Source organism: Lissotriton vulgaris, chromosome 5 (genome assembly GCF_964263255.1).
Source record: "Lissotriton vulgaris chromosome 5, aLisVul1.2, whole genome shotgun sequence".
Taxonomy (NCBI): Eukaryota; Metazoa; Chordata; class Amphibia; order Caudata; family Salamandridae; genus Lissotriton; species Lissotriton vulgaris.
Window position 1 is genome coordinate 1,906,006,674 of NC_141693.1, and position 15,251 is coordinate 1,906,021,924.

Consider the following 15,251-nt stretch of genomic DNA (forward strand, 5'->3'; position numbering starts at 1 on the left):
CCTCCCTTTCACTCATTTATGCATTATTTCATTCATCCATCTTTACATTCTTCTTTTCACTCATTCATGCACCCATTTGCCCATCCATTCTGTCAATAATTCTTCCATGCTATCATTCATCCATCCATCCATCCTCCCTTTCTCTCTCCATTCCCCTTTCACTTAGCCACCCATCCTTCCCCCATCCACCCACCCTTCCAGTTACAGACAGAATAGTCCTATCTAGAACTTCACCCATGCTGTAGTTCCTAAAGCAAGGGGGGTGGTGGGGTGAGGGAGGGTTCACAATGCCATGGTGCATGGGCAATCTGAAAACATGGAAGTCATAAGTCATGCATGATGCACAGTGCCAGGACATGGGGTGACTGTGACATGGTGTTGTTTTCAGGGCTTTAAGTGTGATGAAAAATCTGGGGGTCTCTCCAAGGGGCGTGTCTAATGTAATTAAGGGCGTGGCTTAAAACACCTCATCTTAAAATATATGCTGAGTGTTAGACCTGGCACCTTGGCGAGAGTCTCCCTTTCATTTTTTGCTGTTGCCTCATGTGTTTTTGCTGGTTATTGATGCTTTGGGCACTGTGCCACTGCTGTCCAGTGCCACAGTGCAAGTTCTCCCTATGGTAAATTGATGTATGGATTAGTGATCCCATGATTGGTTGGTGTGGTTTACTTGTCATACCTTAGTTCAGTGCACTGAGTGTGACCAGGGCTTCTAAACCAAATGCTGCTGGTGGGCTTGCAGCACTGGTTGTGCCACCCACAGAAGCAGCCTGTATAAGTGTGCCTCCTGTCTGCCATTGCAGAGCCTGTGTGCAGTCTGGTACTGCCATGATGACTGGGCAAGTGCACCCACAAGAAGAAAACCAAGAAGGAAAACAAGAAGAAACCTTTGCTGAGGAGAGGAACCAGAGGAACTGAGGAAGAGACTATCCCTAAACTGAGTGTTGTTTGGGGGATTGGCCTGCAGTGGTTGCCTGACTGCCAAAGAAAGGAGAAAGGACTTTTGTGCTACTTTCATTAAACTTGTGAAGGATCTCCAAGGGCTTGAGATAGAGCTTTCCTCCTGCTGAAGTTTCAGGGACAACTGACTTCACTCACCAGCTCCCCAAGAGTTCTTTTGAAGTGCCTGCAGTTGTGTTGGGCTTTCTGAGGGACTGCGCGTCGCAAGGAGCTGGAAGCGCGATTCACGACGAAGAAACGTGTTGTCACTGCTGCCGCTTCGCAATGTAGAAGCGTCTTGCATCGCCGGAGAAGAGGATCGACATCGCATCAGACGCAGCCACATCATCGGAGAAGCATGTCGCCGCCGCAGGCGCTGTCATCGCATCCCTGGGAAAGCGTATCGCTGCTGCAGCTGTCTCATCATTGCCGAAGCGCATCGCATTGCCGGAGAAGAGGATCGACGTCGCACGAGAATGCTGCCGCATCACCCGGAAGCGTATCGCAGGGCCTGTCTCGGCTCAGAAGAATCGTTGAATCACCGCACAGCCGTCGGGCATGAACAGATCGTGTTGCATCAAGGAGAAGACGCCATTTTTGTTCACTGCAACGGATCTTCATCGCATCACTGCACTGCTGGTCACATCGCCATGGAAGCGCAATAAGAAACCGACGCATCACCTCCCCAAGCCGAGAAGAACCGACGCATCCCCTATGCATCAGTAGGGACCGATGCATCACCTTCCCTGCAACACTTTTGTTGTATAGTGTTACGCATCCAAAGTTACATTGAACTCAAAGTGTTGCATTTTACATCTTAAGAGAACTAAGCTAATTCTGCCATTTTTAAGTACAGTATTGTGGATTTTTGTCGTTTGTGTTCTTGTGTTAAGTCTATATAAAATACTTATTTTTAACTACAACTTGTGGGGAATCCATCTGTACTGTTGTCACTGGGTTACTCTATGTGTTCACAAATGCTTTACACACTGCCTCTGAGATAAGCCTGTCTGCTCGTGCTAAGCCACCAAGGGGGTGTGCAGGGGTTATTTTAGGAGTGTACCCCCTTACCCTGATTAGTCGCAAGGGTCCCTACTTGGTCAAAGGTACGTACCTACCTCTGCCAACTAGAGACCCTCAAATCTAACACTGAGCATAATGTACCGTCCGACTGGTATTTTTTCAGTTTTTATCATTCCATCCAGTAACATTAGACCAACAACAAGCCAGGACAATTGGATTTGTCAATGGATGTTAGTAGCATAAAATAAATAAAAAAGCAGCAACTATGTCTTCACTTTATATAATAATAAAAATGCTTCAGCTCTGAAATGATACTGTGTGAGAACTATAACCTCTTGTTTTTAACTATGTATGTTTGTTTTGTAGATTTCTTCCATCCAACCCTAACATAATGCCCTGCAGCACAAGGAGGCCAACACATGCTGTAAGAGCCCAAACTGGCCCATTGTCATTCTGTATGTGGCAATCAGCCACTGACAGAAAGATAACGGGCGGGGTGGGGCTGCTCTTGTGCTCCGAGGATGAGTGCCCATCAGGAAGCGAAGGCCTCTCACAGGGGAACAGCTCTGCTCCCTGCAAGGCCCAAAACTACAGACAAAAGGCGTCCATAAAAGGGATCCTCACGGACAATGGACGTGAGGTCCAAATTACGGACAGCCTGTGAAATGTATGGACGGTTGGTCACCCTACACTAGACACCTCTTTCCCCTTTATCTCACAATTGTAGGTTCTTTTTCATGCCTGATTTGTCTTTGACCCTTTTTTATGTCTTTTTTTCCTCCCTTCTTTTGCTCTTGTGTGTTTTTCTGTACTGTTGTCACTGGGTTACTCTATGTGTTCACAAATGCTTTATACACTGCCTCTGAGATAAGATTTCTCTCTCTTGTTCTGGCTGAAAGTCTGAGAAAAATAGGTGCGGGTGTGCCACACCCACTACCACTGTTTCAAATTAAGTGCTGCTAATAGCGAGTTATAACTCCATGCACATACATGTGGTAATGTTAATACATAATTTATTCTCCATTCACCAGGCCACAGCCCAAAATTCAAGATTTAAATCTGGCTATAATATTATGACTGTCACAGTATGGTATACAGCTAGATTTACCGCAGCAGTCAAAATGTTGAGGGAAATGTATTTCAAAATTAAACATGCATTGGCAAAGCCAATAGGTCCGGCATCGGTCAACAGCCTTTGCCCATGCTTGTTTTGTCATGATTTTGGCAAAACAATTCTAGCTGAGGGGTTTGCTGGCCCCTCATACACCTAAAGAAAATAGCTAAAATCAAAACACGTACTTTTGGTCTCAAAAGGCACACATTGCCATAGTAGTTCCTGGCACTTAGGGAACTATTTTGTGTGTATATTTGCTCCTTCTGAAAAGGCAGAATGGAATCACAGTGTAGTTAGCCTGTTTGATGTGTGTTGAGCCATAGCCTCATGCTGTAGTGGGCAGAAACAATGTGAATTACATAATAACAGACTAATGGATAAAGAGGGCCTACCGAAAGCTCTTAGAAGTATGTATACTAAACATATTATTGTAGTATAATCAATAAGTCTTTGTCGATGTTGGACCTACCAAACATATGCAAACCAAAAGTTTTGGTGTTCAGTGCAACCAATTGTCTTTGCCAATGCTTTTTACGTCTAACCTACGACAGCGCATGCACTGTTGCTTGCAAGACATTCTCTATACTTACGGGAGCTTACCAATGGTTGGCTTCATCGTTACTCTAATTTCCTTGCTTGTTTTTGGTCAAGCACATGCCAGCCTCATGCGCTATATTTCTGTCTGTCCGTTCGCTGGAGCACGGCCAAAACACTGCTTCCTTGCCCAGAGAGGGTCCTTCCACTGGTCCTCCGCTCAAAGGCACTTTGTTATCTTACTTGTACTCGCCCTTCCTACGTTTGCTGCTTGCCGTATCACTCCCACCCTCCTCCCAATGTGTTGCTTGCCGCTCCTCTCCCGCTGTACGTACAGTTTATTAAACTTGTTTATGACTTGCAGAATTCTGTGCACATCATTCTTTTACAAAAAATGATACATTGTTTTATAAACATTTGCAGAGTCCCCAACAGTTTTTTTAAATTAGAAAGTTTCATACAACAGCTAACTTGTAAAAGGGCATCTGCAGATCAATGGTAGTAAAACATTTTTTTCATGTGTTTGCCAAAATTTACAAATCAGTGTACTGTCACATGCAAGGTAGTCAGAGTTTTGTGGATTTTAATTGCTCAGTTTCTATTAGCTTCAAATAAAATCACAGTGCTCTAAGATGAAGGGCGAGATGCGGGTTCATTTACGACATGTGGTACCACAAAGTGACTCTATAATATACTGTATGAGTACAATAGGTCAAGGTTGCTGTGATCATGTGCGTGGGAAACAAAACACATGGGGCCTTATTTATGAAGGACTTGCGCCGCCGGTGCGTCACTTTTTCCCATTTTAAAAGTGACGCACCGGCGGCGCAAGTCCTACATAAATAAGGCCCATGGTGTACCAAGCCACAGAAATTCTCTGGTGCATAAGGATCCACCCAGTATCTATATTCACCCTTCGATGACAGAAGAAACAAACACTGTCAAAGCCAATAGGTCTAGTTTTTGAGAACTATTTGCTTTGTCAATGTTTCTTTTGCCATGCTCTACAGCAGCGTGGCTGTTATTGAACATGGCTGAAAGCAGCCGCGGTCGGCAATGGATGTACCTGCAGGGCGGTGACGTGGGGAGGGGGAGGGGCAGGGTGGGGGGTAGTAATGTATGGATTACGGAGCTTTACAGCTAAGTAAACATTTAAATAAATAAAACGAATTTTGTTGCATGCACAGCATCCCCAAATGCCATTCAGTGCGCGCAACAAAATTAGTTTTATTTATTTAAATGTTTACTCTTACAGGCTCACTTAGACATTTATATAGGTCTCAGGGAAATAGACATTTTAATCATATTTAAATGCTTATAAAGTAAAAATTCTGCCTAATTTAATTCATGTTGTAGAATACATCCCAATTTGAAATTAGTCCTTCCTGAGTAAATTTGAAGGGAAGATCTTACAGAAATATTGCTCCCTTAGTGTAGGAAAGTTACCCTTTTTGCCCTGATCATCCCCATTTTTTGACTGATGCTGGTGGAAGTGCCAGTGCTCTGCTCTCTAAAGGTATATGGTAATTGGCTGAAATGTAATTGGCTAGGACAACCTACTTGTAAGTCCCTAGTATATGGTAGGGCATGCAGGTTTAGAGATTCAAGTGCACTTTCGGCACTAACATGTGCACTACTATGGTGTCTGGTGTAATTTTAAAGGCATGTCTGCCTTGTAGGCTGGTTTTAAAATAAAAATGTTTAAATTCGACTTTGGAATTAAAATTACTTCCAAAGCCCCAAACTACATTGACTTTTAAGTAGAGCTCCCTGTTTTATGGTATTTATTTTTTAACATTTACATCTGTATTTATCCATATTTGATTTTTGGTAATTGTATCTGCATTTACCCACATTTTATTTAGTTGCAAGCAAAATAAGCATTTGCAATGCAACAGGTCTCTCGTTTATGCGAGTTTAAACCATTGGCATTGTAAATGACAATGCATTTTATTTATGTTTCAAAAACCAAAACATATATAAAATAAATTGTCATTTACAATGCCAATAGCTCAAATTCGCGTAAATGTGAGGCCTGTTGCATTGCAAATGCTTGTTTCTCTACACTCTAGCATATCCAATCAGGTAATCAGGTGGACATGTGGCCTCCAACTTTATAAATTCGCATAAATGCGAGGCCTGTTGCATTGCAAATGCTTGTTCCTCTACCCTCTAGCGTATCCAATCAGGTAATCAGGTGGACATATGGCCTCCAACTTTATAAATTAATATGTGAGGGTTCTGCCCATGCTAAATTCTCCATGAGCAATAAATGGTCCAGGTACATCAGCAACAAAGGTATTACTCTTCCCTCTTAAGACACTTAGGGCAAGATTGGGTTCCTCCTGCTCCATGGTATACAGATCCCTCTGTTGCTATAAACTAAATTCTTAATTATTCACTCACCCTAATAGATAATTAATACACTTTTTAAATTTAAGCTGAAAGATACTGACACTTGCTAGTCATTCGGAATAGCGTGTGGTGACTTGGAACATATGTTCTTTTCATGTCCTTACCTCACCTCGTACTACTATCACGATCAGACCAGATGCAGCTGGGAATCTTAACTGTGGTATATGGCTTGACTTTACAGTCATTAAGAATTGGTTCCTAAGATGTCACCATATAACCGTTTACCTCATAACATTGTGTTTAATGTCGTATCAATCTGCATGAACACAGGATAAAAATTGTTTTCACTCCAATGTGTTAGGAGAGCTCTTTTCTTTTCCTGTACCACAATGCAGCTTTTGGAACCAAAAAGTACAGAAAAATCCAGAGCAAGGAGGAAACAAATTCTGCCGTGGTCTTGAACGGAGTGCGGATGGTGTTAGAAATGACCTGTCGATTTACAGTGGCAAATAACAGCTACTTCTGCACGCACTTTAATTGCGTTCTTTGTAAATCTACACCAATCAACAAGGTTTGGGGTAAAAAGATGTCTTACATTAGTGAAGAATTTCATTCATTTAGGGTGCCTCTCCTCCTAATAATCAGAAATAAAAACACAAGCATGCTTTCTGCTGTGGAATTCCATAAGGTGAACTGAAATCCACATGAATAATAATGAAACACCATTAAACAGCGTATTCGATATGTTCTTAATTTATAAATGTACTAGCAGCCCGTCCCGACGTTGTCCGGGTATGAATTAGTAGTATATTGTTTTGTAGGATTTCGTTTTGATAGCATTTCTTATCTGTGACAGGCCTGTGAAGTGCTCCGATTCACAGTGCACTGCTGATGCACTTAAGAGTGCGCGTTCAGTAGTGTGTGAACTCGAGTTTCCCTACTTTATTTTTCCTTGCAATAGTATATATCGCGAACTCGACAACATGACATGAGCACAATTTACATTACAGAAGAACACATTCATTTGTGGTAGGAACGGGGAGACAAAGCGATTTGCCTGGAATTACAGGATGTTGAGCTGATGCCGAGATTCGAACGTAGCTCCCCAGCTCTAAAGTTCGCAATTCTAGAACTCGTGGAGGGAGGTGTGTCTAAAAGTGTATGTCGGTGCTGGCCATCAATGAGAGAGACCTGTGCATTTTTCAAATCGGTGGTGAAAAAATATGAGTATGTTGCTGGAGATGTGGGCCGCCGTGCCACCAATGTACTTACCGGGGAAGGATAAACACCCATTATTCCGCAACTTTCTTTCCTCATACCATCACTCCGCATACTTTCATTACGAAAGTACCATGACTCCACAATGCCATTATAACGCATGGCATTACATTTTATATGCTTTTACCACGCATACATTTACAACGAAATTTGTTGTAAATGCATGAATGGTAAAAGCATGTTTTTTTTTTTAATGTTTGGATAAGGAAAATATGGGTATAGGGGTATATGTTTGTGGGTACGGAGGTATATGTTTTGGGGTGTTTGGCTATTTTAAGGGTTCAGATATAGTTTTGGGTTATGGGGTACAGGGGTAGTTTTAGGGTTTAGGGATAGGTATGGGTTTTGGGGTACAGGGGTATTTTTAGGGTTCAAGGCTAGGTTTGGGTTATAGGGGTATTTTTAGGGTTCAGGGGTAGCTTTGGGTTTTGGGGTACAGGGGTATTTAAGGGTTCAGGGCTAGGTTTGGGTTTTGGGGTACAGGGGTATTTTTAGGGTTCAGGGCTAGGTTTGGATTTTGGGGTACAGGGGTATTTTAGGGTTCAGGGGTAGGTTTGGGTTTTGGGGTACAGGGTTATTTTTATGGTTCAGGGCTAGGTTTGGGTTTTGGGGTACAGGGGTATTTTTAGGGTTCAGGGGTAGGTTTGGGTTTTGGGGTACAGGGGTATTTTAAGGGTTCATGGTAGGTTTGGGTTTTGGGGTACAGGGGTATTTTTAGGCCTCAGGGCTAGGTTTGGGTTTTGGGGTACAGGGTATTTTTAGGGTTCAGGGCTAGGTTTGGGTTTTGGGGTACAGAGGTATTTTTAGGGTTTAGGAATAGGTTTGGGTTTTGGGGTACAGGGTATATTTATAGGGTTAAGATGGGTTAGTGTTTATGGGTGTTGGGGTATTTTAAGGAGTAAGGGTGGGTTATGATTATGGGGTGCAGGGGTATTTAAAGGGAGCAGGGTGGACACCCGGAGCCAGAATGTACAGAACCTGGGAAGAAAAAACAATGAAATATTGGGCACAAAGCTCGCTTTTTTCCCGTAATCCCGCGCCCCGCACACATCCACGCCCCCAGCACACGCCCACAGCACACGATATGAGACATGGCATGAAGGGCGGAACGTACCACACGCCCCCAGCGTTTGTCACACCCCCAGCACACACCCACAGCACAATGCAGACATGCCCAAAAGGGACTGCTTTGCTGGCACGGTTCTTTTACCTTTTAAATGTATATGGTGGGCGTCTGCATAGCCTATGTCCTTCTGCTGCAACTGCCCTTTCCAACGCTGTATTGGGTGTTGTGATTGGTGCTGTGGTTCCTGAGATTACCCGCCTCAAAGGTTTGGGCTCTCTCTTTATTATATTAGTATGGATGCATCTGACTCGAGCTCAATGGATGGTCGGAGGCAAGACAACAATGCCATCGAATTCACAGTGAGCCTCACTAATGCATGAATTCCTTTCCCGCGTGTACGTACCACAAACCTCATGCCTTTGAGCATTTTTCCAATACTTCTACTTTGAACTGCTGAAACCCTTGCTGGATCATTGGTAGGTTGAGAGCGAATTATATGAAGTGCCTAGAGGGCTTCCTCTGCAGAATGTATCAGCAATAGCCTCAAAATGGGTGCAAGCAGAATTGTCCTGGCTGCGACGAAAGTGAAAGCATGCATGGTCCGCTGAATGTAAGCAAAGCACGTCCCTGTGCTTGACATAGGAGAAACACAATAAAGAAAATAGAACAGGTCCTGTGTAACATGCAAGTAAAGGGCCAGTATGTGTGTATTTAACAAGGACCCCCTGAGAATGTGAATCTTATAATTCCTAGGTCAGGGAAAACAATATAGTTGAAAAATAACAGCCTAGGCAATTCATATTTAAAATACCCTAATGGTAACAATGGTAATAATAAGTAATTGGCTACAGCTGACTAAATCATGATCATCATTTCACAGCGCTTGCAGTTGCCAGACGTATTTACCCGCCACCGGACATAGAGAGCCCTGCCGATTATCCTCAGGCAGGGAGATCTTTTAATACTAACCCTTCATACAAGATCTGAGAATCTTTTTTAACTTCATTCATACCTCTGAAGTAGAAGAATTCGAATTTCTAGGCAAATAGGAAGCCACCCAAAACAATACCCTGCTAACAGATCATATCCTAGAACTGAAGCATAAATTCAAGATATCAAGAAAGCATTACAAATCCATTAGATACCCAGAATAATCCCGGGAAGAGTTCAACCTTGGATTCGATCGAGCGCTAATCTATATAAGGGGTTCCGGTTGGCGGGCATTAAGTATCTATCCTCCATATCAACCAGCTTCGGCAACACCTGACGTTGAAAGATTCATAATAAGAAGCAGACATCTTACCTGGTCGTTTCTTTAAAACAAAAAATTTCCTACTAATATTACGTGGCTACTCCAGAAGAAGGCGCTGGCCGCCGAAACGCGCGTAGAGTCTTATATTTTCTGCCACTTATCTACTATAGATAAAGAATCATGTTATACTGTTTATTAATTTTTGTTTTATGATGCTTATGATAATATACATTGTGAATTTTCAATTTTAATTTTGTGCTCTGTGAAAGAATTGTCTACTGTTTTAATTATTAAATAAAAAATTATGTCTTTTAGTCAGCTGTAGCCAATTACTTATTATTACCATTGTTACCATTAGGGTATTTTAAATATTAATTGCCTAGGCTGTTATTTTTCAACAGTAAAGGGCCAGTAGCCATGGGAGGATACACATGACGACATGGCCATACTAAGGAGGGACTAACAAGCCTCATAATGAATCAGAAGACAGCGTTTACAAAGGACAAACACAGAAGCCAATGAAAAATAAGGGCGGGGCTTCTCTCCCGTACTGAACTACCCCAGCTCTTCGCAGAGCAGCGCTTTCGCGCTGGCTCACGCTCGAACTCAAAAGGTGCTGCGGCTAGTATATTTACACATTTATTTAAAAAGACAATGTGAGCTTGGTTGTGGGCTGTGTATGGTGGCTTACTCGATTAATGTGCCCACTGTAGGTGCCTGTGTTCGACCGCATGGTCACAAGTTCAAATCCCAGTGGGTTCACTCAACCTTTCATCCTTCTGAGGTCGATAAAATGAGCACTGTTGTGTAACAATAAACATCTGTTATTCAGCGCCAAGATACCTGTTTGGCTGAACGTGTGCTTTACACATAGACGTTATGTTATAGATGAGTTACTGCTTTTAACAAAGAGATCATTCTGTTGCTTGCAATTAATAAATTGCAATCTTTCTAATATAGCACTGTGAGCTATGAAGGGCCTTGTCACCCTCACTGTCTTATGCAACGCATTCTACATATTGATTTATACACCTACAATGTATTGCCAATGTATAATGTGTGATGTAAAGTGCTCTGACACCCTGCATTGGGATGAGTAGCAGTATAGAACTATAAAAGATTTAAAACAAAATAGTTGTATTTAAATTATTTGTTTAAATACTGGGGCAGATTAACACATCGAAGATTCCTACCGCACATGGTTATCTCTTGGATCTAGGGACTGAACAAAGTCATGCCTCTCTTAAGTATGTGTGAAGTGTTAAGCTGTGTGCATTTGTTTTCCCTCAAGTGCTTTTAGGTGTCTGTTTCACCTCTGCCCCCGTAATGGCTCCAAGGCAGGACACTTGAACAAAAGGAGACCTTGTTGTGGGCTCAGCTAAAATTTGATAAGCCCTGTCCCCCCCTGCACTCGGACAGGCTTGTCTTCTCCTCGCTGACAGTAGCAAATTTAAAAATATTTATTGCCATTTCTCCATTTCTTTTTTTTTTAATTTCAGTAATTTTTATTGAAAATAAAGACATATATACAAGGTTCAGAGTAAAACACATGGGAAAAGCAAGAAGAAAAAAAAAGAAAAACGCCCCGGGGGGATGGGGGGGCCATGCAAACATTGTCTCTATTGGCCTGTGCCTGTACGTCCATATTCCGTGTTCTCACGCTAGCTTCTTCTTCTTCCCCGTACCCCATACCCCTTGCGGTTTGTCTGATTATCTTTCTGCTCCCCTGGTGGCGCGAAGAGAAAGGAGAGGTGTAGAGATATAGAGAGTGCAGAGAGCAATTGTGTCGCAAAGTAGGTGATGCATGTGGATTGTGCAGTGTTGCCTAGTCTGGACATTCAGGGAGGCTTATGGGAGGACAGGTAGTTGTCTAGCGACATCCAAATCTCGGTCTTTTTCCCTGAGTTCGGTAGGCTGTTGGTTGTTATGGTGTCGGCTGCCCGTAGGAAAGTGACCCAGTTGAACCAGGCTTTAAAAGTTGCCTTTGCTGTGTCTTTCCAGTTGGTCAACACCATCTTGACCGCCGCTGTGAGCAGGAGGTCAATCAGGTCCCTGTCATTACCCGATGTTATGGATGGGTCTGTGTACCCCAGTACTAGATAGTGGAAGTCCAGTGTTAGTGTGGCGCCTGTTACGTCATTAATTAGAGTGTTTATTGCGGCCCAGAATTTCCTGGTCTTGGTGCAGTGGAAGAGTAGGTATGCCAGGTCCCCCTTCTGCTTGTTGCAGTTCCAGCAGGAGTCGTTCTCTCTGATTCCCATGGAGGCCAGGCGTGCTGGGGTCCAGAAGGCTTTGTGTAACAGCCAGAATTTTGTCTGGTCTAGAGTCGTTGTCACCTTCCTTCTTGATGATGAAGACCAGAGGTCTGCTCTTTCCTTCTCACTGAGCACTTTCCCTGCCACTGCCTCCCAGTCGACTATAGATTTGTTGTTTAGTTTAGACGTTTTGGGACTCAGGGCTCTGTATATGTGCGCTACTTGGTGACCTATAATGTTCAGGCTGGTGGCGTATTGTATTATTGATGGGGTGAGGTTGTTTAAGCCTGCTTTGGCGATTGCCACCCTTATCTTGAGGAAGTTATAGAGCTCTGTGCTGTCAAACTTGTATCGTTCTTTGAGTGTGTCAAAGGCTGTTTGATTTCCTTTGTTCTGTAGTTGGCTCACCGTTGTTATGCCGTGTCGGTACCATGTGTGCATGTCCAGTATGTTGTTCCTGTACTTTAGCCTAGGGTTGTACCAGAGGGACTCTAGCTGAGTTTGTCTGACACTTGTGTCTTGTATTTTGTCTATTTTTAGTAGGGCCATTCTTGTGTTCCTTAGTATTGCGTTTTGTTTGATTGCAGGGTGTTTCAACGCTGTGAGTAGTGCTACTGGTTCCATCCCCCTTAGCAGGTTACGCTCTAAAGAGAGCCAGGCCGGGGTGTAGTCACTCTTTGGGCATAGCCAGTACAGGCCCTGTTTTGCCATACAGGCTGTTTGAAAGGTTTTGAAATTTGTTATGTTAAGCCCTCCTTGTTCCTTGGGGAGTCTTAGTTTCTGAAGGCTGATTCTGGGTTTCTTACCTCTCCATAGGAAGGTGTTTAGTAGTTTATCTAACTTTTTGTTAAAATCAGATGTGATGGTTAGTGGCAGCATGTTAAGCATGTAGTTAACCATGGGGGTGATCATCATCTTAATGGTCTCTATCCTTCCCCACCACGTAGTAAATTTGGGTGACCACCACTCTAGTTTCTCCTTGATTTTGTCTAAGATTGCTTGTTCGTTCTGGTCTAATGTGGTTCGCAAGTCTCTTTCGAAAAGGAGGCCCAGGTATTTAATGGCTTTCCTCTGCCAGGTCAGACCCGAGGATCCCAGAGCCATCTTGTTGGTGTGGATGTTCAGTGGTTTACACTCTGATTTCTCTCTATTGAGTTTGTACCCCGACACCTGGGCATACTGATCTATAGTGTCCATTAGAGCGTTTATAGATCTTTCTGGATCTTCTGTTACAATGAGGACATCGTCAGCGTATGCTGCCAGTTTAAAAGATTCTCCCTCTACAGGTATCCCTCTGATGTTGGGGTTTGATCGTATCATGTTGAGTAAAGGTTCTATTGCCAGTAGGAAGAGGGCCGGAGATAGCGGACAGCCCTGTCTTGTACCCCTTTTTAGGTCTAGCAGATCTGACGTGCACCCGTTTACTACCACCGAGCTTTGGGTTCATTGTATAGGGCCATCACCATCCTCCTGTAATTATGGCCTAGGCCAAATTTTTGCATACATTGGTCTAGGTATGGCCAGGACACCCTATCAAACGCTTTTTCTGCGTCAAGGGCGATCATGACAGCCGCATTTTTGCTTTTGGAAGTGTGATTGATTACGTGGCATAGTAATCTTGTATTGTCGTGGAACAATCTGTTCTTCAGATAGCCCACTTGTGCGCAGTGTATAAGGGTAGGTACGTGTTGAGTTGGGTCGCCAGGATCTTAGCATACATTTTACAGTCTACGTTAATGAGTGAAATTGGTCTGTAGTTTTTCGGGTGTTGTGTATCTTTGCCTTCTTTGGGGATCACTATGATGTTGGCTTCTGCCATCGATTGCGTCATGCGGCCATTGTTTACACAGCTTGTAAACACTGACGTCATCGTTGGTAGGAGTGTGGTGATGTAGTGTTTGTAAAACTTGGCTGTGAAGCCGTCCGGCCCTGGTGCTTTTTTGTCTTTCAAACTTTTGACAGCCCTTTCTATCTCTTCCCTGGTTATTTCTGAGTCTAATCTCTCCCTTTGATCTTCCGTCAGTTCTGGTGTTGTGATGTGTTCCAGTAGTTTTTTCCCTGCGTCTGCACTTAGCGTCTCATCTCTTTTGTAGAGCTGCTCGTAGAAGTCCCTAAAGGTATCGAGTATTCCCTTGTTTGACGTGTGTGATTTGTTTGTACTGTCTCTGACGGCTGCTATTGTGTGTTGTCTCTGTTTACCTTTAAGGTACGCTGCAAGTGCTTTCCCTGCCCTGTTAGCCGAGCATAAGTTTATTGCTTTGTATTTGTTGATCCATGTCTCCGCCTTTTCGCTGAGGATCTTGTTCAACTCGTACTTTTTCTTTGTCAGGGTCGTGAGGGTGTTCATGTTGGCTATGTGTCCTGATTCTAGTTTTTTGATTTCGTTCTCTAGGTCCATTATCTTCCTGCTTCTCTCTCTGTTCTGCCTTCCCTTGATGCTGATTATTGTTCCTCGTATTGTGGCTTTCAAAGCGTCCCATAGCGTCTCTCTCCCTATGTCTGGGCTGTCATTGTTTTTGAGGTATTCTTTTATGGCTAGTTCTATCTTATCTCCGCTGTTTGTGCTTTTGAGAAGGTCGTCATCGAACCTCCATCTACGCGTCGGGCGTTCGTTGTGTTTGCCCGTTAGTGTTAGGCAGATGTGAGAGTGGTCCGAGATCGTCCTTGGGCCAATCTCTGTGTGTTCAATAAGGTGTGTGTGTGTGTCTAATATGAGTATATAGTCAATCCTGCTGTAGGAGTTGTGTGGATTTGAGTAGAATGTGTAATCTCTTTCATCTGGGTTTTGTAATCTCCAAGGGACTGCTAGTCTTATTTTTGTGCAGAGGTTCCGTAGTGGGTTGCCTCTCAGTGTGTTGGGGGCGTGGCTTGGGGGGGGGGCGTGGCTTGGACGACAAAGAAGATGGTCGTCTAGGTCCGTGAGCTCCGCAACCCTGAGGAAACTAAGGCGATTTTAACTGGCCAGACGCGAGGTATTAACCTCGAAAAAAGAACTAGCGGTTTGCGAAGGCTGTGGTTACAAGTGGGGGAAGCTGGAGGTCTGAACCTGGTCTCAAAACAACAATAAGACACTGGAGGAGCCACTGCAGAGGAACGGACAGGAAGCAAGATGGCGATTCGAAGGGCTGCAGGAAGACCCGAATGAGACCAAGCGACTAACAAGGAGTTGGAGCATCAGGGAGCGTCGCACAACCAGCACCGAGGTGCCTCCGGTGCAGTAACAGAGGAGAAGTGACAGAACGAGACAGAAAGGAAGGAAAAAAGAAGGGAAGACACCCCGAGTCGCTGGACAAAGAGCGAGGGAGGTGGAAACAAGGAGAGCAGAACCGGAGCCTGGCCTGCAAGAGTGACACCGAACAACACCCCCAGCACACCTACCGGTGGGAAGCTCGGAACTGTAAGCGTCACGGAACGAAACCGGAAGCAATTACTGGA